We start from the raw sequence: 23,807 nt of genomic DNA on the forward strand, positions 1-23,807 counted from the left end.
TCACCGCCCAATTAGTACACAAAGCTACATGACTTTCGAACTTAAATGAGATTATGTCATGTGGTGTATAAAAGAGAATGTTAGGGTGCCTGGGTGGCTCAGTTGATTGAGAGTCTGACTCTTCATATTCGCTCAGGTCTTGATCACAGGGTTGAATTCAAGCCCCAGGTTGGGGTCCATGCTGGGCATTGAGCCTACTGAAAAATAAAATTTAAAAATAAAGCAGAATGTTGGGAGTATTTGGTACTTTTACTGGGTGGAAAATAGGATTGACTTCGAAGCCTGAGCAACAGACCTCAGCAGCCCCAACCCAGCTTGGCTTAACTAAGCCTCACAGATCCAGATCAAACACTCTTGGCTCCCTGGGTTTGCTACAATTCTCTGATCCTTAGAATCTTCTTCAATACCAGCTAGAATGCTGTGTCAGGCACTTCGCAGATTTGGTTACAAGTTGGTACACAAACGTCTGCTAGAGCAAGAAGTGCTTGAGTTTCCATTTGGCAGAAGAATGAGCAGTTTGGATTTAGTGGTCCTGGGTGTGGGCCGCACAGTGGGTGTTGGTGTGTACTTCCTGGCTAATGAGGGGGCCAGTAATCAAGCAGGACCATCTACTGTGATCTACTTTTTGGTAGCAAGCCTGACTTCATTGTTGGCTGGACTGGGCTAGGCAGAGTTTAGTGCCTGGGTTCCCCATTCTGGCTCAGCATATCTCTACAGCTATGTTACTGTAGGTGAAATCTGGGCTTTCATCTGTGGTTAGAATCTCATCCTCTCCCTTGTTGCAGATGCATTCATTGTGATCCAGTCCTGGACATTAATTTTTGACAACTTGATTGGGAACCGAGTTTCTGATTCCCAGCATGAGAGCATCTCACAGCATGTTCCCCAAGTCTTTGCAGACAATCTAGTCTACTTTGCGGTGGTCTTTCTGTTGTTTCTCACAGAAATTCAAAGTCTGAATCATAGTTCGTTCTTCAGAATTTTCAAAGTGCTCACATTGGTGAAAATTTCGGTTCTCAGTTTTGTCATCATCTCTAGCTTCATTAAAGGGGACCTGCATTACTGGAAGCTCACAGAAGAGGACTATATACAGGCTGGACTCAATGACACCTCTCACCTGGGCCCTCTGGGCTCTGGAGGATTCATGCCTTTTGGCTTCCAGGGGATTCTCCGTGGATCAGCTACCTGTTTCTATGCATTTATAGGTTTTGGCTTTATTGTTACCAGAGTCAAAAAAAATCACACAATCCTGAGTGTTCCATCCCCAGGGGCGTTGTGATTTCACTGCTTATCTGCTTTTTTGTGTATTTTGGTGTCTCTGCAGCACTTACACTCATGGTTCCTTACTATCAGCTTTGACCTGGGAGCAGCTTGCCTGAAGCTTTTCTCTATATTGGCTGGGTCCCTGCCTACTACACTGCATCTTTTGCAGTTTTCTGTAGTATTTTAGTAGGCATCTATTGGGGCTTTATTTTCCCCATACAATGGGTGATACACATGATGGCAGAAGATCGCCTCCTGTTCCCAGTGCTTTCCAAGATCCTTACTGCCACATATGCCTCCATCATGTCCATTATGATCTTTGGCATCATTGCAGCAATTATGGAATTCTTCTTTGGATTCACTGATCTCTTGGATCTCAGGTCAGTTGGCACTCTGATATCTTATTCCCTGATAGCTCTTTGTGTTCTCATCATCAGGTATTGGCCTGAGAGGAAGAATTAGGAAAATGAAATGCAGATGCAGGAGGAGACCACACCTGCAGCAGAGAAGCTGACTCTAAGGAGACTATTTTTTCCAGGCAGCCCCACCCCTACTCCACTCTCTGGCCAGGTTGTCTATGTTTGCTCCTCACTGCTTGCTCTGTTGCTGACTCTTCTCTGCCTGGTGCTGGCCCACTGGCCAGGTCTGCTTTCTGGAGACCCAGTGCCTATCACAGTAGTTGTGCTGCTCCTAGTGCTCATCACTGGGATCACTAGGGTCATCTGGAGACAGCCACAGAGCTCCTCTCCCCTTCCCTTTAAGGTCCCTGCTCTGCCTCTCCTCCCACTCCTGAGCATCTTTGTGAATGTTTGCCTTATGACGCAGATGTCAGCTGACACCTGGGCCCGGTATGGTATCTGGATGTTGACTGGGTTTGTTATCTACCTGAGCTATGGGATCCAGCACAGTTGTAAGGGCCCAAACTAGAGACCTTGAACTCATCACTGCAAGTACATATTTGGATTGACATCATCACACCTGAATGCAGTCTGGTCCCCCTCCAAAATAATGGAAAGTATTCTTGAGCACTTGGAAATCTAGGGCCCCAATGAGATATTGGTGGGGGAACAGTAATAGAGCTCTGTATTTATCGTACAGTGAAGGTTGTGTCTTTGCTCTTTCTTCTTCCTCTTCTTCTTCTCCTCCTTCTCCTCCTCTTCCTCCTCGCCCTTCTTCTTCTTCTCCTCCTCCTCCTCTTTCTCTCCCCCATCCCCCTTCTCCTCCTCCTTTTCCCCTCCCCCTCCTTCTCCCCCCTTCCTGCTTCTCCCCCTTTCCCTCCTCTCCCTTCTCCTCCTCCTTCTTGTTCCCCTTCTTCTCCTTCTCCTTTTCTTCTCCTCCTCCTCCTTCTTCTTTCTGCTTTTCAATTGTGTCTATAGCTGCTTACTGGCTTTTACAAAATTAGTATTAAAAGAAACTTGAGGGGCTCCTGGGTGGCCATTCAGTTAAGCATCTACCTTTGGCTCAGGTCATGATCTCGGACCCTGGGATTCAACCCTGCATCATTGGGCTTCTTGCTCAGTGGGGAGCCTGCTTGTCCCTCTCTGTTTGCTGCTCCCCCCATTTGTGCTCTCTTTTTCTGTCAAATAAACAAATAAAATCTTAAAAAAAAAAAAACTTGAAGAAGTTTTTTTTTCCCCTTTTCTTTGGTTAAGTATCCACTAGTGAAGGAGTTGACTAGCTGGCTCAGTCAGTAGAGCATGACAGTTGACCTCAGCCTGGTGAGTTTGAGCTCCACATTGACTGAAGATATTATTTAAGAAAATATCCAGTAACAGAATTACTGGATCATATGGTAGTTCCTTTTAAAATTTTCTGAGGAACATCCATACTATTTTCCATAACGTCTGCATCATTTGACTTCTCACCTACAGTGCATGAGAGTTCCCTTTTCTCCATATCTTTGCCAACATTTGTTTTTCTTGTCTTTTTTATTTTAGCTGTCCTAAGAGGTATAAAGTGATATCTGATTGCAGTTTTAATTCATATTTCCCTCATGGATTAGTGATGCTAAGCATCTTCTCATGTATCTGTTGACCATCTGTATGTCTTCTTTGGAAAAATACCTACTCAGGTCCTCTGCCCATTTTTTTATTGGATTATTTGTTTTTTTTCCTATTGAGTTGTATATGTTCTTTATGTATTTTGAATATTAGCTCCTTATTAATATATCATTTGCAGATATCTTCTCCCATTCAGTAGGTTGCCTTTTTTGGTTGATGGTTTCCTTTTTTGCATGAAAGAGTTTTAGTTACATGAATTTGAAAAGACGTATGCACCCCTGTGTTTTTTGCAACACTATTTACAATATCTAGGCTTGGAAGCAACCTTAGTATCCATCGATAGATGAATAGATAAGGAAGATGTGATAGACACACACACACACACACACACACACACACACACACATTACTCAGCCATACAGAAGAATGGAATCTTGCCATTTGAAAAACATGGAGGGACCAGGTGGGTATAATACTAATTGAACTATATCACTCAGAGAAAAATAAATGCCATATGTTTTCACTCTTATGTAGAATTCAAGAAATAAAAAAAAAATAAAAAGAAGAAAGCAAAAGGAGAGACAAACAAAAATACCCCAGACTGCTAAATTCAGGGAAAAAACTGGTGGTTGCCAAAGAGAAGATGGTAGGGGAGCCGGTGATTTAAATAAAGGGAATTAAGAGAACACTAATCTTGATGAGCACTGAGAAATATGTGGAATTGTCCAATTGTATTGTACACATGAGAGTAACATAACAACATGGTGTGTTATGTTTCATTTCAAAAAAATGAAAGAATCTAGAAAAAGACCAAAAAATATGAAATATAGCCCCTTCACATAAGAAGCTGATATCCTAACACAAGGGTAAAGCATAGCTATAACACAAAATAGAACGTATTGTCATAAGTAATGTACAAATCATGTGTCTTGGAATTCAGAGTGGAGGATGATCATTTGTGGTGGGTATAGAGGTGAGTGTTGATTGTTGAAATTGGAGAAGACATTGTACAGGAATGGCATTTGAGCTGGCTCTCTTCAGAGATGGGATTTGCCACACATGTGCAGCAGGGAGAGATAAATGGTAGGCAGAGAGAACAACAAAGGAAAAGCACAGGACAAGGAAGCTGTGTTCAGAGCACAGTGAGTGGGCTGTGTACCTTGAGCCTTGGCTGTGTGAAGGGACAACAGAGCATGCACAGGTGACTGGAGCCAGAGCTCTCCCCTGGACACAAAGCACTTTGCTTTGAACCCACCACACATGCTGAAAATCCTGGGATTGTTTCTTCTACTGGGCCATATCTGCATTATTAGACTTTAAAGTTTTGCTGCTATTGTCTGCTTTGGTCCACCTGCTCAGAAAGCGCACAGCTGAAAGCCATGGGTCCTGGATTCTCTTCCTGTTTCCACCACTAACAAGCAATGTGACATTGAGGAAGCTGCTTAGTTCCTTCCATGCTCTGCTTATTTATCTGTAATAGGAGAGGTCACAACTGATCATTTCTAAAGTTCTGTTTCCTTAAAAAACTCTAGGATTTCCTCCGGTTCTTCTGTTCTGTTATTCTCTTAACTAGGTCTCCTTCCTACACATGATCTGAACCTGCATCCTGCCTACTTTTCACTACAACCCATTGTTGGAGCTGTAGAGGTCCAATAAATAACACCCCATTTCCCCCTCCTGTGTTTGGAACCTATTGATAATCATGACATAGAGACAGAAGAATAAACCATCTGCTGTAGATCTGCAGCCTACTTGGCTTGCTAATCTGTCATCACTGCCTTTGACAGACTTCTCTTCACAAGCAGTGCTGAGTGTCCCTGGCCTACCACCACAGGAGAGGGACTTCTTTAATTACTTTCTCTCCTGTATGAGCCGGTTGGATTGCATATGTCCGGTGGGCAGTTTTGTTCTGGACAAAAAAAGAAAAGCAACAGAACATTGGAAGAAGCTAATGGGGTATACTCAATGTTATGTCTTCACTTCATTAATCAAGGTCTCAGTGAGAGAGGGCCCTGTGTAGAGTGGCTAGGAATAGTATCCTGCTCAGTGGTGCTCAAACCTCAGGGGTCACCATGACACCTGGAGAGCTTGTGGAAACAGATTGCTGGGTCCCTGTCCCCAGTGTTTGGAATTCAAGGGGTCTGAGTGGGGCCCAGAGCTTGTACTTCTAAACAAGTTCCCAGGAGATACTGATGCCACTGGTCCCACTTTGAAAACCAGAGCTCCAGCTGAAGCCTCTTCGTGCGTAAAGTTGAAGTGAGGGAAACAAAAGTACCTTTTATTCACTCACCTTCATTTAATGAAACGTGGATTAAAATACCATCGTTAATACTTTCTAGTGGGCAAATAATAATGAATAATTTCACAATTATATGTATATCAAATTTACACTATGTACACTTCAAATATCTTACAACTCTATATGTCAGCATTACCTCAATGAATCTGCGTGTCTTTCTTTTCTTTCTTTCTTTTTTTGTTTCTGATTATAGATCATACATAAGGAGTATATCTTGCTCACTGCCCCAGAGCATCCAGCTGGGGGCCAGGCACCTAATGAGCATTTAATAAATTCATCTTAAATTGAATTGAGCCTTACATATTTCTTTGGCACAGAAAATTCTCCTTCCTTTCAGACTAGCAGTATGCTGGTCCTTTAAAACTATCTTCTGGGAGATTTCCTTGGCAAACAGCATTTCTCCCCATCCAGAGCTGTCTGTACCCAGCATCTAGAGCTGTACCCAGGCACCTATATTTTTGTCTTTGTGTGGCTATGCCTGAGTTATGGTAACTGTCCTGTCTGTTCCATCCCTGTGGAGTCTTGCTTAGGACAAAAAGTAAGTTCTATATTTCCTCTGGATCCAGCAGTAAGAACAGTGTTGTTCATCCAAAGAGCAGCAGGGAAAATACAGTCCCGGGGCAGGAGAAAGCAGGACACGACCTCCCCTGGTCCAGCTCCATCTCTTCCATGGGATGCGAGGAGGGGCTAGAAGCAGTGAAACTGAGAGAAGGCCCAAGCAGTTCTGCCTGATACCGGGAATCCCTGAGGGTGAGACGGGCTCCAGTGTGGGCACAACACTGGCATTCTTCTTGATCCAGTCACTTTTAAACCTATACAGGAGGGCCAGTGTTTTTCTATTGTCTTTATGCATGGGGCTTGCCCCAGGAGGGAAGATACTTTCTTACTTGCTGAATTTCTCATCTTCCCAAAGGATGCAGGTGTCTGCAGGGAAGCCTGCCAGAGCAAGATTACCCATATACTTACCTATTCCTTTAGGTGCTTCTTTGGGGGACTGGTGCAAAAACCTTGTGAGAATATCTATGATTCTTTGGGGAGAGAGAATTGACACTGTGCATGAGGAGAAAAATGGATTGAAATAGGAGGAATTCAGAACTAGATATACATTAAGGCATCATTACTTTGGAAGAGGAGGTCTGAGTATAAACTGAGAAAGACGTATTGGCCAAGAGACACTTCCTGGAGGAGGCTGACTATGGAGAAATTTGGGAAATAAAAGCCAGGGGAGTTGGAAAAGAAATGGGACAGTAATTCTGGCTACATGGACATTTAGGAGTCATGAAAGGTGGGGCGCTTGGGTGGCAGAGTCGTTAAATGTCTGCCTTTGACTCAGGTCATGATCCTGGGGTCCTGGAATGGAGTTCTACATCAGGCTCCCTTCTCAGCGGGAAGCCTGCTTTTCCCTCTCCCACTTCCCCTGCTTGTCTTCCCTCTCTCACTGTGTCTCTCTCTGCTGTTAAATAAATAGAAGCTTAAAAAAAGAGTCATGAAAGATGAGACTTTTGTGATGGATATGTTTTCACATTTGAAGGGAATTTACGAGCCAGGTTTGTATTGTGTGTTGTGTTATGGAGAGCTTCCTGAATCAGGAAGGGATGAGACATGAGTCTCACAGCTATCTGGAGGATAGAGAGACAGAAGGGTGGGGACAGACAGACCCCTATTGGGAGACAGTTGTAGCACCTGCTACAGTCATCTAGAACATGCTCTTCAAAGTGTGGTCCATGGACCAGCAGTCAGGGTGTCACCTGGGAGTTTGTAGAAATTCAGATTCTCAGGCCCCAGTGCAGACGTGCTGAATCAGAGTCTGCATTTTTAATAGGCTCCCAGGTGATTCGTATGGTCTTTCAGGTTTGAGAAGCACTGATCTGAGATGATCGATGATAGGTGTCTGGCCTCAGATGGGCACTACCGAAGGTGTGAAAATTTTGGAATTGGGAACACAAAAGGAGGGGTCTAGGCTGGGGAAGTTGAATTTAGGGATGAGGGAGAAGTGTGGTATCTGGCGTCCCTCCTATCTCCAGCCCTCCCATGCTAGTCACCATACCAGGGTTTAGCAGTCTTCCTGCTGCGGGCCTGCAGTGCCCTCTCTCGAGTTTGCCTGGTCCTCAGGGGCCCTCTAGGGCAAGCATTGGGTGAGTGGAGACTGCTGCCAATTCTGTTTCCCCTCCTTCATATGATGGCCTGAAAGGGACTGGGAAGGTCATATTTGTCATGCCCCACCTCAGGACTGTACTGTCCCCTAGTCAAATGGGTGATAATTTGAGGAGGCTATGGAGTTTGGGAGGATTGAAATAGGAGTTCTTAACTATCTGTCCTGGAAATTAGGATACTTCCATCTTTCAAATGCTTTCAGGAGAGACAAGCTGTCTACCTAAGGGTTTATACTCTGGTAGGGACCAAATTAATGCTTTTTAAAAGGATCTTTTGATGATTTTCGGTGGGTCAATAACAAACTATATGTGACCTATAATTCCAGAGACCTGTACTGATGGACAATGGAACAATGTTATCGGTGGGCATTTGGGAATTTTTTTATGCTTTTGAGGGTTTGTGTACCTCATCCCCTATAAGAATAGGTGATAATAGAGGCCAATATTCAAGGAAAATAGATGGAGATTGAATATAAGGAGGAATTTTCTGAGATCAGAGGGTGACAGAGAAGATGGGAGGAGGGCACAGGCTCTGTGGCTATGTGCATGGTTGTCTCAGTTGGGTGTGGAATGCTTCCAATGGACTCCTGCCCAGAAACAAGGAAATGTACACAATGAGCTCTCAAAATCTTTTTTTTTTTTTTTTTTTATCCCATGGATTCTCCAGTCAACTTCTTAAATGAGAGGATGGGTGTATGTGAGGTGTAGGTAGGTGGTGAGGCATGGGGATGATGAACGACAGAAGAAAAAACACAATCTTATTAGAGCACCGAAATCTGCTATCAGTTCTCCTAAATCTCCTAAAGAACATATTGAACACTAGGACTCAAATAGAGTTTTAAGCTTACAGGTGCTTCCTCTCTCCATGTACTCATCTTGTGTCATAGGAGATTTTAAAACCTCCTAAGGGAAAGGAACATCTCTCTCATGCATTACTTCCTTCTATGTCCACAACCCCACAGTGATGATGATGATTATATAGCTACCATTTGTGAGTACTCCAAACACTTTACGTAATCACCTATTTCATACAAAGTTGGATGAAGTGGGTGTTGTTGTGCTCATTTTACAAAATTGAAACTAGGCTCAGAGAGGTTCAGTCATTTGTGCAAAGTGAGTAGTGAAGCTTGGATTTGTACCACGTTTGAGCAGAGTCTTGTACCTGTAACCCCTGAGCTATACTCTGCATGGAGTAGTGGCTACGAAAGGATTAGGGGATCATTGAAACTTGATGGCATAGAGGTAATTGAAAGACAGTGGATAATTCCCAATAGTGAATAATGAGAAAACAATTTCTATGTGTTTTGTGGCATGTGGTCAAAGACACACTTACACATATAGCTCATAGTCAGATGATCTTTCCCGAGCCCCACCCTGTAGTCAGGAGACTGGAAAGGGTTCGAGGCCAGGGACATATAGTCATAAAGTTACTCATTGAAAGTCATATGTGTGCACCAAATATATGGACATTTGTGTTTGAAATTTGAGTGGAAATATACATCAAGGAGTGGGGTATTTTCCTCTCAGTATGTCTACAAACACAGGCATTTTTTTAAAAGACCATTTAGGTATGATGTGTGATGTGTGTGTGTGTGTGTGTGTGTGTGTGCAGGAATACAAACCCTGAAGGTTTCAACCAGCACTAAGGAACCAGCAGCCTTCCACCCCTGGTCATGGTTGGTGTGTTTCTTCCAAACTCTGATACTTATTTTCATCACCTCTCAAGGAAACCCTAATGAGTTTCCTTCTGGGAAGTTCATGGCTAAGATGCTGGGCTGCTGTGGAGCCCTATCCATCTGCGACAGTCAGAAGAGGTTCAGAGAGAAAGAGCAACAGCAGCCTCAAGGAAACCCCTCCTGTGTTTTACCCTCTAACCTCATACACAGCTGCAGTTACAGGCACACCCCCCACATCAACACCTCCTCTCCCCTAGAACACCCTCAGGGAAGGTCCTCAGAGAAGCCCTTGTATTTACCTCTTCCCTTCCCTCGGAGCCACCCAGGAAGAGGAGAATTACAATTTTTACTAATTAAGGAATCTGGAGTAGAGATCATGGAACTAATTTCATAAAATGCAGTGAGCTCTGACAGAAACAACGGTGGTAAGAGGAGTTGAATGTCTCTGTTTCCTTCTTTAGAAAACCTGAAGCAAAGGTCCTGGAAGCAGGAGGCAGGACCTGCAGGTGGTTTGAAGGCAGACACAGCCCAGGAAGCCCCTCCTCCACCTGCCAGTGCCCATTCTTGGGAGGCTGTTTTGTGAGGGATTTTTATGACAAACTTTACTTTACATTTGACACTCTTGTCCAGAGAAGGAGGAAATATAGGTATTTATTGATATAGTGTCAGAAGATCTAGGAAAATTGACTATCAAGATGGAAGGAAGAGGGGTTTCTCCCTTTCCCCAGGTATGCAAATTACCTAAGTTAATTTCTGTGCTTTGTTCTCTTCTCAGCAATGAGATTAAGAAACCCTTTCATGCCCTTCAACAGACTAATGGATAAAGAAGATGTGGTATTATGCCTCCATCAGAAAGGATGAATACCCAACTTTTGTATCAACATGGACGGGACTGGAGGAGATTATGCTGAGTGAAATAAGTCAAACAGAGAGAGTCAATTATCATATGGTTTCACTTACTTGTGGAGCATAAGGAATAACATGGAGGACATTAGGAGAGGGAAAGGAAAGGTGAATTGGGGTAAATCGGAGGGGGACATGAAAGATGAGAGACTGGACTCTGAGAAATGAACTGAAGGGTTTGGAGGGGAGGGGGCTGTGGGGCTGAGAGGGCCTAGTGGTGGTTATTAAGGAGGGCACGTATTGCATGGAGCACTGAGTGTGGTGCATAACCAATGAATCTTGGAACATTGAGAAAATAAAATAAAATAACAACAACAACAAAAAGAACTCAGTGTGGGGGAAAGAGGAGATGAGAGACATACAGATAGAGGTATAATGGGTGCCTTCTCCCATTTGAACCATTGTCTGTTCAATAAGATCAGGTAAAGTGGGGAGAAATGGACCCTGAGTTGGGACCCAGGTCATGGCACCTGTCTTCTGTATTCAAAGCCTCCAGATTCTGTAGCTTTCTCTTAAATTTCCCTGGTCCTTGCATTTTACTCTGTCATGAGGAACAGAAGTTTGATAGCCAGCGATGACCAAAGACAAGAAATCCTTCCCAGTAGCAGTGTCTTTCTTTGGAATTCTGTCCTCGCAATCTCTGACTACTGAAATCCTATACAATCATCAAGGTTTACTATAAACGTGACCTCTGCTTACGCCTTCCTGTGTTATCTGCGTCTGAAGAAATTGATTTCCTTTGATATCTTCTAATCCTTTGTGTCACTCTCACCATAGCTGTCTCTCTGCACTGTGTTCAACTGTAGTTACCCTGTGTCTTCCCTTCCTCCCTCAGTCACCTGTAAGCTTCTGGCATGGGGAGGCTGTGCCCTGTATATTTTTATATTCTCTCTACTGTCCTTAATACAGAGCTAAAGAAGTGTTAAATAACTTTCATGTGTTGTATTAAATAGAGGGAAAGAGCCCATGAAGGGCTGTGGAAGGAGAGGTATTATGAATACTGATAAAGGATATTATTGTGATTGTAGGTCTGCACATGATGCTCTCAGATATGGATCATCTTATTAGGAAATGTTGATCCCACCAGTAAATTTATTCTCATATATTTATTCATTGTTCATTCTTCCTCTCATTCAAATATAGAGCTTTTTCAAGAAGGTAGCAGACAATAAGCAAGAAAACAAATGTTCAGTAATTCGAGAGTGTGAGGAACCCCAGAAGGAAATAAACAGGGTCTTGTGATAAAGAATAACAGGGAGTTTTGTTTAGATAGGGAAGCTAGGAATGGCCTTTATGTCACTGTCATGTATTTACCCTACTACGTTTATGAGTCAATTCAATTTCTAACTCGAAGAACAATTACAATAAAATCAGGAGAATATAAGTGTTCCCACATGGGTGTGTGTTTGTCAACCCAAACTTAGGATTGGTTCCTCTTTGGTCCAATTTCCAACATCTCCCCTGCCTTGGGCAGAGGGGAAGTCAGGGCCCTCCCCTTGCCTCAGGATGGACCCAGCCCCCTCTTCTCCAGCCTGCAAGCAAAACAAGGGTTAAGAGCTTTGATCTTGCTAGAGACTTGGAGACATCAAGGCAGAGGTCTCTGAACTAATGCCCCAGGATGTGAGGTTCTGGGGAAGGATGAGGACAGAAGTTCAGAAAGAGAGAGGCGCATTGCTGTCACATAGACTCTGTCCCCTCCTACCTCAGTCTCAGTGGGTTCTGGGCTCTGTACTCCTTGGAGCTGCTGCTCAGAGTTTTAGAGCTTTTGGGGAGGGGGAAAGATCCCCCCAAGTGACCTTAGAGAAAATCTCCAGCCCATAGTCATTCCTGGGTCCCAGCTCAAGGCTAAAGACAACCCAGGCTGTGAGGGGCAGGCCATCCGCCAGTATCCCAGCAGCCTCAGCTGGCTCTTTCATTACCAGGGTCTTCCTTTGACTACTTTCCTGTCCGCCCCTCCTGGCACAAGTTGGTAGCATTAGTTTCCTGCTCTCGCAGAGCAGGCCAAAGGCTTGAGAATGAGTAACAGGAATCTGAAACTGGTACCTGGAGCTTTTACACCCACTAATGCTTTCCTGAGCCTGCTCTCTCTTGGGATAACAAGTTTGGGTTATACATACTCTAAGTATATTAAGAAAGATTAGTTAATCATCATATGAGCTAGGGATATTGGCTACACCTTAGAGACCACTATGTTGACTCTAGGAACCCAAGAGACTTAAAGATGTCACCAAAGATTCTGCCAGAATGGGGGCATTCAGGCTGGTGTGCAAGGTGTGGGGTCTGAGATCTGGAAGCCCTGGCTGAAGAGAGGGTGTGTGGGGTTGGTGGGGTAGGGCACAGTGCAGGGACTCTTGCGGGGTGGGTGTCCTGGTGTCCTGAGCTGCACTGGGTGGAGGTGGATGGAGAGGAGGACACCCCCTCAGCCTAGGGAGGACTCCAGGCTCAGGCCTTGTCTTAGAACACATTCTCTCCAGGTGGTCCAGAGGGGAAGGGAAGAGAATGGGGAGGAGCCATTTCAGACCAGTCCAGCCTCATTCCCTCCCCTCTACCCTCCCTCACCAACCTAATCCCAGCTTGTCAATGGGCCGTCTCACCATTATTACACACCTGCTCTGTGCACAGAGCTCCAAAGTGTTCTCTGGCCATTCGCACCCTGGTAATCACTGCCTTCCCTTTCCCGCCAAGCAGATACTCAGACTCCTCAGCCCCTGGATTGACCCTGAAGTCCAGAAGGCTCCCCTGAAGCCTGGGACCTGACACCTAGGTATTTGGGACAAAGCATGGAGAAGCTGAAGAAGTAGGGGGAAGGGGAGGGTTGGGAGAGAGCCCCACAATGTTCCCGGACAGTAGGATTACTTACAGCAACAAGAAGGATTAAAGCGGGAGGAGAGGAAGAACTTCCCAGGAGCAGACAGCGCTGCTTGTTTTCTGAAGCAGAAATCCTGGGCCTGATACGAGGAGGGACAGCATGAGATCCTTTCCCAAGTAGTGCTGGGGTTCAGTAAGATGTGCCGGGGGTTGGGGTTGGGGAGAGAGGGAGACTGTATAGGGCAAACAGGCAGAAAATGAGGTGAAACTCTGGAGGGGGGATCTTTGGCTTCCACGTGGAGACTGGAGTCCTGTCACACACACACAGGGTCTTTGCTAACCACGTGCCCTCTGCTGGGCTCTCATCTGTCACTGCTCTGCAGGGAGAAAAGACCCACAGGCTGTGCAGATTCCTTTCTCTTCGGCAAACCTGCACTGGGAGTGAGGGAGAGTCTAGTTTCAGCTGTAGTGGAGGCCGGGATGGTGGGATGACCGGATGGGAAACAGTCACCATTTGCCTCTGTCCTCTCCTGAGACAGAGTGGGCTTGGGGTGACCAGGTCATCAGGCCATCCTGAGATCCCAGGGCTGCCAAAGGTCCCTTCCAAACTGGGGCAGAGCAAGGCAGAGCTGTGAGCTGACCAAGCTCTGCTCCCGCGAGGGCACTCAGGAGGGGGCGGGGCTCGCCATGATGGGTGAGATTTCCCCAGGTAGGACTGAAGGTTTCCTCTGGACACCCTCATCCTTTGCACACCAGTCCATCACTCTGCTGATGGGGAAATGTTTCTTCAGCTCAGCACATGACCTGGTCTGCCTGCAGAAATGCGGTGGTGGGGAGGCAGGCAGAGAGCAGCAGGAGAAGGGAACAAATGTCCTTCCTTTCACTGGGCTCTGAGCCCTGCTCTACTCCCTAGATTCTGAAAGATGGGAGAGGTGTGAAAGCAGATGTAGAAATGACTTGAAATGGGGCAAAATGGTAGGATACAGCTGGGTGGAGACATGGAGGTGATGGGAAGATGGAGCCCACTGTGAGGTGGGGTTGTCTGGGGAGGTGAGCCAGGGGTGGGGGGGGGGAGGCAGGCTCAGTAGGGTGAAAAGTTGTCCAGGTGGGAGGGGACAGATTGGGAAGTGGACAGGGGAGGGGTCAGAGGGAAGAGGGTGGAGAGAGGGAGTAGGTGGAGACTCCAGGATGGGAAATGGCAGATGGAAACTCAGAGATGGTCAGGGCAACCAGTTTTCTGGAAGGAGGACTGGGAGAGGATCCCACTGGGAGAAGGGAAGCAGACAGCGGTTCCCCAGCAGTCAGAGCCTGGGAGGATGTAGGAAGTAAGGCTGTGGCGGGGAAACCAAGGGTCTTTGTGGGTCATTGGAGGGTTCCAAGAAGGTGAGGTAAAACCTCAGAACCACTTCCCACTCATTCTGAGGCCTGACTCTGGAGAGGAGCTAAGGAGGCCACTTGAGCAGCAGGGGTAGGGGTGAGATCTCTGCTCCCCCTTAGCCTCAGGCACCTGCAGGGGGTGCTCATCTGGGTTGGGCTGGGCTGGGCTGCTTCCTAGCTCTGAGCGCAAAATCTAGCAGGGTTTCCTCTGAGTGATGGTTTCTTGTTCATAGGGTGATGCAGTCTCTCTCTTGACCGCTTAGCACAGCAAGCCTTGTCCTATAACTGTCTCCTGCACTGTGTCCATAAAGAATGTTTTAAAATTGGTGTAATTCAAGGGACGCCTGTGTGGCTCAGTGGGTTAAAGCCTCTGCTTTCGGCTCAGGTCATGGTCACAGGGTCCTGGGATCGAGCCCCGCATCAGGCTCTCTGCTCAACAGGGAGCCTGCTTCCCCAACCCCCCCCCACCCCCTCTCCGCCTGCCTCTCTGCCTACTTGTGATCTCTGTCTGTCAAATAAATAAATACAATTTTTTTAAAAAATAAAGTAAAACTGGTGTAATTCAGAGAAGTAAAGACCATTTTCCATGGGACAGTCCTGTGGAGGCTGATTAACCCTTCAAGTCCATCTGATGCACAGGCACAGCCCTCCCCTGGGCACATCAGGGCTACACTCAGCAACAATAAAGGTTATTAGGGGAAATGTGACCTGTGAAGGGGAAAGAGACATGATGGACCAGGAGAGGAGGAGGTGGTTGAGGCTGGGGTGTCAGATGGAGCTGGCCTAGAGTGTGTGGGCACACATCAGCTACATCCTCAAGGAGATGGGGTTTCTGTTTCAGGGACAGCAGGACTAGAAGGGTATTGGGGAAATGCTCACCACAGGGGTGGGGAATGGAATAGGTCACTTTTCATGGGTGCACACATTGCTGATGGAAGCTACATCTGTCTTAATCTCACACATTAGGTAAATTTTGTAAATCTTACTTTGCAGGTGATAAAACTGAGGCTCAGAGAGGTGATGTCAAGGGCCCAAGTAACATAGCATATGAAGAGGCAAAGGCAGTATTTGAACTCAGGTACTTGGTTCCTGATCTCTTGCTCTCCCCACCCCCCACCCCCACCACTTGGCAGAAGGTGTTACTCAGTTATGTGTCTGCCTCAGCTGCAGGCCTGGGGGTGCGTGTGGGGTGGGGGTGGCAGATAGGTGCTCTGAAGTGTTCGTTGTGGGAACAACTGAGTTATCTCTGCATGTTGCACTCCCACAGTGTGGGTCAGAGTCCTAGAGACCCTGGTGGCAGGAGGGGGGATAGAGCAGAGGAGCTCCAGTGTGGGCCAGGAAACTGGAAATAGCTTTCCTGTGGGTGTCCCTGGTTTCCCCGGATGTTGTTGATCTCTAGGATGTAGAGAACTGGGCTCTGGGTCCTTAGAAGAAAGGACTAGAGTGGTGTGTATGTGTGCACAAGTGTATTTGATGATTGAGAGTGTGTATGTCTGGGTGTGCATGCCTGTCACTGTAGGAGTTTGCATGTGTCTTTGTGTTGCATACACATGAGAATGTTTGTGATGTGTGGCTGTGTATATGTGTGTAATTTGAGGGTATGTGTATGTGTATATATATGACTGTGAGCATGTGTGTGTGTGTGTTTTGTCCTAGGGGAGCCTGAAGACCCATAGTGGCAGATATCTTTGATTTGTGCACATTTCCAGTAGGTTCCAGGCTGTGCTATGAGGTGGGGGAGGGGGAGGCTAGGAGAGGAAGGCTGTTAGTGCTGGGGTGTGAGGGACAGGGAGCCTGAGCATTGGGTGTGTCTGCCCTGCCAGGCACAAGTAATGGGATGAGGGTGCTGGGTCAGAGGCTGGGTGGAGACTGGGTCCTGAGGCCGGTTCTTAGGGCCACACTGGAAGAGCTCAGAGGCCCTGCTCTGACCAGAGAGGGCCGTAAAGGGGTGGCACTGAGGTGGGAGGGAGGCCAGACAGTGGAGGGTTCAGGCCTGATCTCTCCCCACCCCCACCAGGCTGCAGCTCCTAACTCTAGGCTCCACCCATTCTCCCTGAGGGCCTGAGAGTCCCCAGAAGTCCCTGTGTGCCCCCTGCTGAGGCTGGGATGACCAGAGTCACACTGAAAACCTCTGTCTCTAGTAGGGACTACCCAGGCAGGTCCAGAACAAGTCCTTGTCTTCTAGAGGCGTCTGGTGAGGCCATGTGTGCATTCTTACTAAATGTCACAGCAGCTGAGGCTGTCGTACTCCTTGTGCTGGGAAGTTCTCACTGACTCTAACTCAAGCAGGTACTTCGTGCTCTGAGTATGAACCCAGCACCTCCACCCCCCAGCATGGAAGGAGTTCCTTCTGGATGGGAAGTGAGTCAGAGTGGAGGGACACTGAGAGGAGTAAAAGTGGGGTAAAGCCCGGTGGTTCACAGATGGTCAGAGCTTTCCTGGGCAGGAGGGCAGTGATCAGCAGGGTAGATTCAGAGAAGAGAGCTGAGAGAGCAACAGTTTTCCCTGTTTCCCCTGTCACCCCAGACAGTGCCAGGGGTGACAGGGAGGAGGGAGCAGATGAGAATGGGGAAAGGTCTGCCGTGTCGGCAGCTGGGAGGACCCTCTGGAAACACAGGGCAAAGAGCAGATGATGAATGAGGAGAAGTTCCTCTCAAAGCTCAGGAAGTTGGAGGGGAGGGTCAAGACTGTGGGGCTCTGAGAACCAGAGGATGTGCGTGCTGAGGGTGGGGGTGTGCACGGCATGGAGTGTGTGGCCTCATGTCTGTGCTCCGTGGCTGATAGTCCTCTGTGCCCAGTTCTGGGTGTAAGCATATGTCACGTGGGGAAGGGGGAGCTCTGACATGAATGTTTAAACCCAGGGCTGTGAGCTGGCATCCCCCTGGGGCCTAGAAAGTATGCTTACTTTGAGGAGCTGAGGTCAGCACCAATGGGAAGACCATGGTGTGGGAATCAAAAACACGTGGGTTCCAGCTCTGGCTCCAGTTCTCATCTGGGCCCCTGTGAGCCATCACCTATGGGAGCGGGGATGTCATCTGCTGTCCAACTATGAAGGAAAAGTCAGGTGGCCCTTCTGTGCCAGCAGCCCCAGGGCTGGGGACCAGAAAGGGGAAGGGGGCTGGAGCAGGGGATGGCATTTCAGGGGCTGAAGGGAATAAGGCATGCCAGTGGGAAAGGCAGGCGGGAGGGGATTTCTGTGTTCGGAAATTCCTGGCATCTTGCAAGAGCCCCAGACTCTCCAGCCCAGGCAGCCCAGCTCTGTCTCAGCGCCCAGGGCCCTGGGCTGGCTCTGCAGGGAGCGCTGTTCTCTGCTGCCCTCTTGTGGCCGCCGAGCCTTTCGCAGGCCTCTGCTGAGACGTTTCCCCTCAAGTCCTCAGGGCCTTGTCCCTTGCCCCCTGGTGGAAATTGCATTTATCTCAAAAAGAGATCTTTGGTCTCCCAAGTCCATCTTTCCCCCCACCTCCTCTGGTTTCTGGAGGCATCAGCATCTCCTGAAGGCTGGGAACATCTTCCTGACATTTCACTCTCTTTGCCATTGACCGAAGTGTGAAGTTGTGATTTGGGGGACGGGTGGTGGAGACAAAGGGTTGAGATGAAGAGACTGAGCAGAGAGAGCAAATTCTCTTCCCCTTGGGCTCCATCTACAACCTTAGTGCCCAGGGTCATCTGGAGTTTTCAAAGAAAGTTGCAGGAGTATGACACTCCTGGAGAAAATGGGCCGGGAGCAGACAAAGCATTATGATTCTACGCTTTTGTGAGTTCACACCTGAGCTCAGTCCATTAGCCTCAGGAGGGGATAGACTGGCAGGAGGGGAGGTGATAGGGATGCTGGAGGGAGATGGCCTGTGTGACAGGTGCTGGCAGGACTCCTTATCTCCAGCTCTGGATTCCTGTCCCCCAACCAGGCTGCCCTTGGCCCCCCCTTCTAGTGCTCAGCGCTCATTAGTGACTGCCTGTCTTTAAAGAGATCCCCAGAGGACCAAGCTGAATTGGATGGGCAAGGAGGGGGGAGAGGACGAGGGAGGGGCAGCAGGTAATGAGACAGGAGGAGGGGGTGGGATGACTGGGATTTGAGCTGGGGTCCCATGATCACTGAGGTGCTGGGAAAGCTTGGCAGGAGACACTGTCCTGGAGGAAGATACTGAGGCGCTGAGGGTGAGTCAGTGGGGGTGGGGGTGGGGAGGAATATTGGAAGGGACTGAGCTCCACTGATTTAGGGGCTTATTTGGGGACACCTGGTGAAATAGGAGCCAATGACTTTATGCAGAGCTTCCATTGGGTAAGGGAGGGTTACAGGTGCCAGAGGGGTAAAGGAGGGGTCCATATGCTTTCTGTTCCCCTTCCTGTACTTGCAGACCTGTCAGAGCTCCCTCCTGGCCTGGGTGCCCCCTGTGTGTCTGTGTGAGGGGTGCAGGGAGCCACTGGGCACTTCTCCTGTGGGATGCAGAGTGAGCTCCCAGGCTCTCTGTGGTGCACACAACCCCCCTCGCCCCTCAGCAAGGACCTCTGGTGAGCCTAACTCTTGTCCTCACTCCTCCTCTCAGAATGCCCAAGATGCAGAGATAGCTGACCGAGGGGACCTGGAGCGCCCACCCAGAATTTCCCATGGCGCCCAGTGGAGGCAGTGGGGTAGGTCAGGGCCAAGCCTCAGGGCTTGACCAGGCAGCATAGCAGGCAGGGAGGAGACCTGCATCTGGAGTCCTGCAGAAGGTTCTGTGAGGAGCAGAGTGATGCAGTAGAGCCGTGCTGTCTCCTAGATGGTCAGCCATCCATCCTCCACACAAAGGATTGCCTGCTGCATCCCCTCTGAACCTTCACCCCCAGCCCACGCTCTGATAAAGGAGGCAGCTCTGGGAAGAAGAGGAGAAGGAAGACTGACACAGTGACTGGTAGAGAAAGGCCCCGTATTGCATCCAGGTCCTACAGACTGGGACCAAGAAGTCAGAGTCAGTCTGAGCACCCTGGAGAGTCCAACACACCCATAGATAGTCAAGAGGGACAGACAGCGGGCAGTGTAATGGAGAGACCAGGAGACAGAACCAGAGACAAGAGAGAGGAAAGAGAGGAGTCTTCAGAGATCAGAGCAGAAGATCCGAGACAGATGCAGAGAGATATGCAAGGTTAACAATAGCAGAGACAGGGAAAAGAAACACAGACTGGACCCAGGCTCAGGGGTTGGGAAAACCATGGACCCAGAGCCCAACACAGATCCTTGGGCACGGGGCCAGGGTGAGTAGACCTCCAGAGAAGAGTGCACAGAGAGGCTCCTATTTGGGGTGGTGGGGAGGTGAGTGTGGAACCCCCCTGTTCAGAGCTCTAGTCACAAAGCCAGAGTCCTCTGGTACTGAAGGGGATCCCCCCCCCCAAATTCCTGCATCTGCAGCTTCTGCTCTGAGCAGTAGGGAGTGGGTGGGGTTGGCGGGGGAACAGAAACTAGTTGCAGGTTAGAGACAGACTGAGCTGGAAAAGAAATGGCAGAGCCCAGACTGAGATCAGAGGGAGAGAAGCTGAGAGTGAGGAAGGGAGCAGAGAGAGGGACAGAGGTGGAGAAGGACATTGCTGTTGGCGGGGGTGCAGGAGACATGGGGAAGGAGGGCACCTCTCACTCCAGGAGGGAGAGGGGGACAGGGGGAGGCCGGGTGTGGAGAAGCAGATCAGGGGCAGCGGGGAGGCAAGCAGGGCTCCTGTTTCCCCAGAGAGCTGGGCTGGGCTGACACAACCCTGGGGTGAGGTGGGCAGGTGGTCATGCATGCTTCTCAGGGTGACCTTGTCCCTCTCTCCCAGGTTCAGTCAGTGAGTCTGTCCCCCTACCTGCCACCTTCTTCCTAGTGGTGCTGACAGTGACCTTTGCAGGATGCTGGTTCATGCTGGCTTCCTCTGTGGGGATCCCTTCCCAGCTGCAGAGCTGCTCTGAGCCTCCTCACCAGTGCCACATGGGTGTCCTTTAGGGCGGGTCCAGTGTTCTCCGAAGCTGGAGAAGGTGGTGAGCACCCTGCTGGGAAGCAGTATTTCCAGGGGAAAACGAGGTGGATGTGGGAAGACACAGTGGAGGATGTGCCTCCTCCCACATGACTCTGAAGGTCATTGTGAAAGTGACACTTGCAGCCTGTGACAGAAGGGGACATTCCTGGTGGCTGCAGCAGCCCCAGTGTCATTTTCTGTGTGTTTGATACAACTAGGTAGAAGATCTCGGGAATATACCCAACCTAGTACTGGGGGTGGGGGGGGAGGCCTGGCATTTGCCTGAAATATTGGGTCAAGGGGTCCTGCCCTTGGGGAGCTCAAAGTCCCCTCCCTGCCCACTCCTATGCAGAGTAATCTGGTGACACTTAGCTAGCACACAGCCACAGGTGCATAGGACTAGGGTGAATTCAGAATCAGAGCCAGTGTGTTCATCAGGGAAGGCTGCCTGGAGGAGGGGAGTCAGGAAGTGGTGTAGAAGGGGAAACCCAGCAGAGCAGGGATGGAGGAGAAGAGAAGGAGAAGCTCTCTCTGTTGCTTCTGAAGCAGGACGAGACGAGCCAACCTTACGCCAGGTAGGAGACAGCTGAGCTGGGCAGGAAACAATAGCTGGACTGGGGCACCAGCATGAAGGGAAGAGGAGGGTGGCAGATGCTGACAACAAGGCTGGGGGTTCTGAAGTTGCTGGAATTGGAAATGAGGACATTGGAGGGAGCCCTGAGATGTGTTAAGCAGTGATGTGTGTGTGCACAGGTATTTGGAGTAGTGCGTGCCCATGTGAGCATGATGTGTGTGTGTGTGTGTGTGTGTGTGTGTGTGTGTGTACATGTGTGTGTCTCAGGTCCTGGCATTGATCTACCCTACGTTCAAGGGAACTCCTTTCCTAAGTGTCCTCTAAATTTCTTCTGCTGAAGTTGAGCCCATCTCTAGTGGAGGCAGTTTCAAACGTCCAGGATGTGGTTCAGTGTGTTTCATAAAAGATGTGTGTCCATGGGGAAGGAGGAGGCTAAAAGTTCAGTTTTGGAGAAGAAATGTAATTACTAGCTCCTGGGTGTTATTACATGGAAGCCCTGGACATTCTGAACGTTATTACACTTCTAAGTGTGCACGGGAGTGGGATGAACCTGGGCGCAAACCCCCCAGGTCTTCTCTGCAGGACTTCTCTGGAAGGTTGCCTCTCCACCCTCCCTATCCACAGATGTTCTGTGGTCAGAGATGTCCCAGGACTGGGTCTGCCCTCAGCTCACCCTTCTGGCTTTCCCCCTCCCTGAGCTCCTCCCTCAGTGTCTGAGGGTCTCTCTTCCCATCACATCTGTCTGAGTCTCACTCTGTGAGCCTGTCAGTGTCTCTCCCGCATCTCCCCCCATCTGTGTCCTGTGCTGTCTCCCTCCCCCACCCTTGGTCCCTCTCTGCCCTCTCTCCCAGCTCTCTCCCTGCTTCACTTATCTCTGTGTCTCTCAGCTTCTCTCTGTATCTCTGGCTCACAATGCTGCCCCCTCCACTCTCTCTTCCTCCCCCAACCTCGAGGTGCAGACACTTCCTGTGACATCACCTGGGTGGGCTCCACCTGCCAGTTTCCCCATTCTGTCCCCCTCTTCCAGGAGAGACTTCTAGCCCCAACTATACATCCTTTGCATTCCCCCAGGCCTGACCCAGTATTTTCCTTCTTTTTTTTTTTTTTAATTTAGATTTATTACAATATGTCCATGCAATAGGAGGGACAAAGGGTGGGAACATGCAGGGGACATGGGAATAAGATGACATGGCCAGGGACACAGCTTATCTCCTATGAATTGGATGAAAAGAAAAGGTCAGGGAAGGAGTGCGGGGGACTGGGGATGGGGGTCACAGAAGATTTAGGCTGTCCTCTTCCAAGAAGGTCCTATAGTGACTAGATTCCCCATTTACCCTAAAATTCTGTCTCTTATCCTGCCTCTGACTCTAGTGGCTCCTTATTTTGTCTAGAGCCTGACCCCAAACATCCCCACCTTTTGATGGTTGTACCCTTGTCTTCCCTGCTTCTCCCCTTCTCCAATCTTACCCCTTCCCCATTTGGGACAGAATCTATGATTCCCCTCCTTCCTCCTGTCTCTCCCCCTGGTAGAAAACAAAAGCAGTAACACCCTGGGGGGTAGAAGACAGTAGTGGGAGGGCTGTGGAAGGAGGGGAGCAAGGAGCATCATGGAGAAGGCTCACAGACCTGGTAGGGCCGGGCGGCGGGTACAGAGAGGAGAAGGGCGAGGACAGTGGCCGCTCCTGTCTTCTGCCATCCCTGCCCCTGTCCAGGGGGCTTCAGCACAACCGAGGGGACAGGTGTGTGGGGTCAGGTCTGCTGGGCCCCTTTCACCACTGCTGTCCTAGGATAGAGCTTAAGGGTACGTTTGCTGCAGAGCTCACAGACAGGGTGACGTCCTGGCAGTGCACCTGCATGTGGTCAGAAATGGAAGCCGCTCTCGGCGTCTTGCCACACACGTGACACTGCACCTTCTCCCCGTGTGGTACTGTGTGTGCTGCTGTAGGTCCTTCATAGCAAAAGCTATCACACATGTCACATGTGAAGGGCCGTCTGTGGAGGGCACTGTGGAGTGTGACTGCTGAGAGGAAGCTCTGGCCACCCTGGGAGCAGCTGTATGGCTTCTGAACTGCGCCTCCTGTCCTGCAAGCACTCGCGGTAGCTCATGGGGTCCTCATGCTTGCGGCGCCACGGGCACACCAGGAACAGGCAGGGCTCCTAGTCCAGCATCACAGCTCCTGTATTTTCCATTGGAAGACACCACGGAAGGCTTGCTGCACCTCTCACAGGTGTGCTCCCCCAGGTGCTCCCTCCTGAGATGGTCACAGTCACCTTCCACCTGCCATCTGTGGTCCCTGTGCCCCCACGGCCTCTCCACTCCCCACAATGCCGTCCGCCCCTCCCCTGTGGCTCTGCTCAGCTGGGGACACTCAGGAGGCTCCGGTGCACCACAGTGGGCATCTCCATAGCAACCGGGGGACCTGGCCATCCTTGGCTCCCAGGTGGATGGCCTCTGCCTCCAGAGCTTGTAGCTGTTCTGGAACTCCTTAGTGCACAGGGTGCACGTGTAGGGCCCCTTGCTCTTCGTCTTCTTCTCCCAGAAGGATGAGACCCTGGTCGTGGCGACCTTCGAGGTTGTGTCTGCAAAGGCTGTAGTGGTGGCTGCCTTGATGGTGGTAGCAGAGATAGACTAGGCCTGTACAGGGGCCAATAATACCAGGGGGGAGGCAATGGGAGCTTCAGAGCTTTGTGTCCACTGTGGGGCCAGCTGAACCTGGGGCACAGCAGCAAGGGGAGCAGAGATGGCCACAGACTCCTGAGCAGCAGCTCTTGACCCAGGAGCAAGGCCACCTT

General features: G+C 49.3%; 1 pseudogene across 1 annotated transcript; it reads left to right on the forward strand.

Annotated features, from left to right (window-relative positions):
* The first annotated feature begins 415 nt into the window (after nucleotides 1-415).
* On the forward strand, nucleotides 416-2,190 carry LOC308347087 (cationic amino acid transporter 3-like; annotated as a pseudogene). The gene is made up of 2 exons: nucleotides 416-590; nucleotides 786-2,190. The product of its transcript is annotated as a cationic amino acid transporter 3-like (transcript).
* Nucleotides 2,191-23,807: the final 21,617 nt, after the last annotated feature.

This window comes from Martes martes, assembly GCF_963455335.1.
Source record: "Martes martes genome assembly, chromosome: 8".
Classification (NCBI taxonomy): Eukaryota; Metazoa; Chordata; class Mammalia; order Carnivora; family Mustelidae; genus Martes; species Martes martes.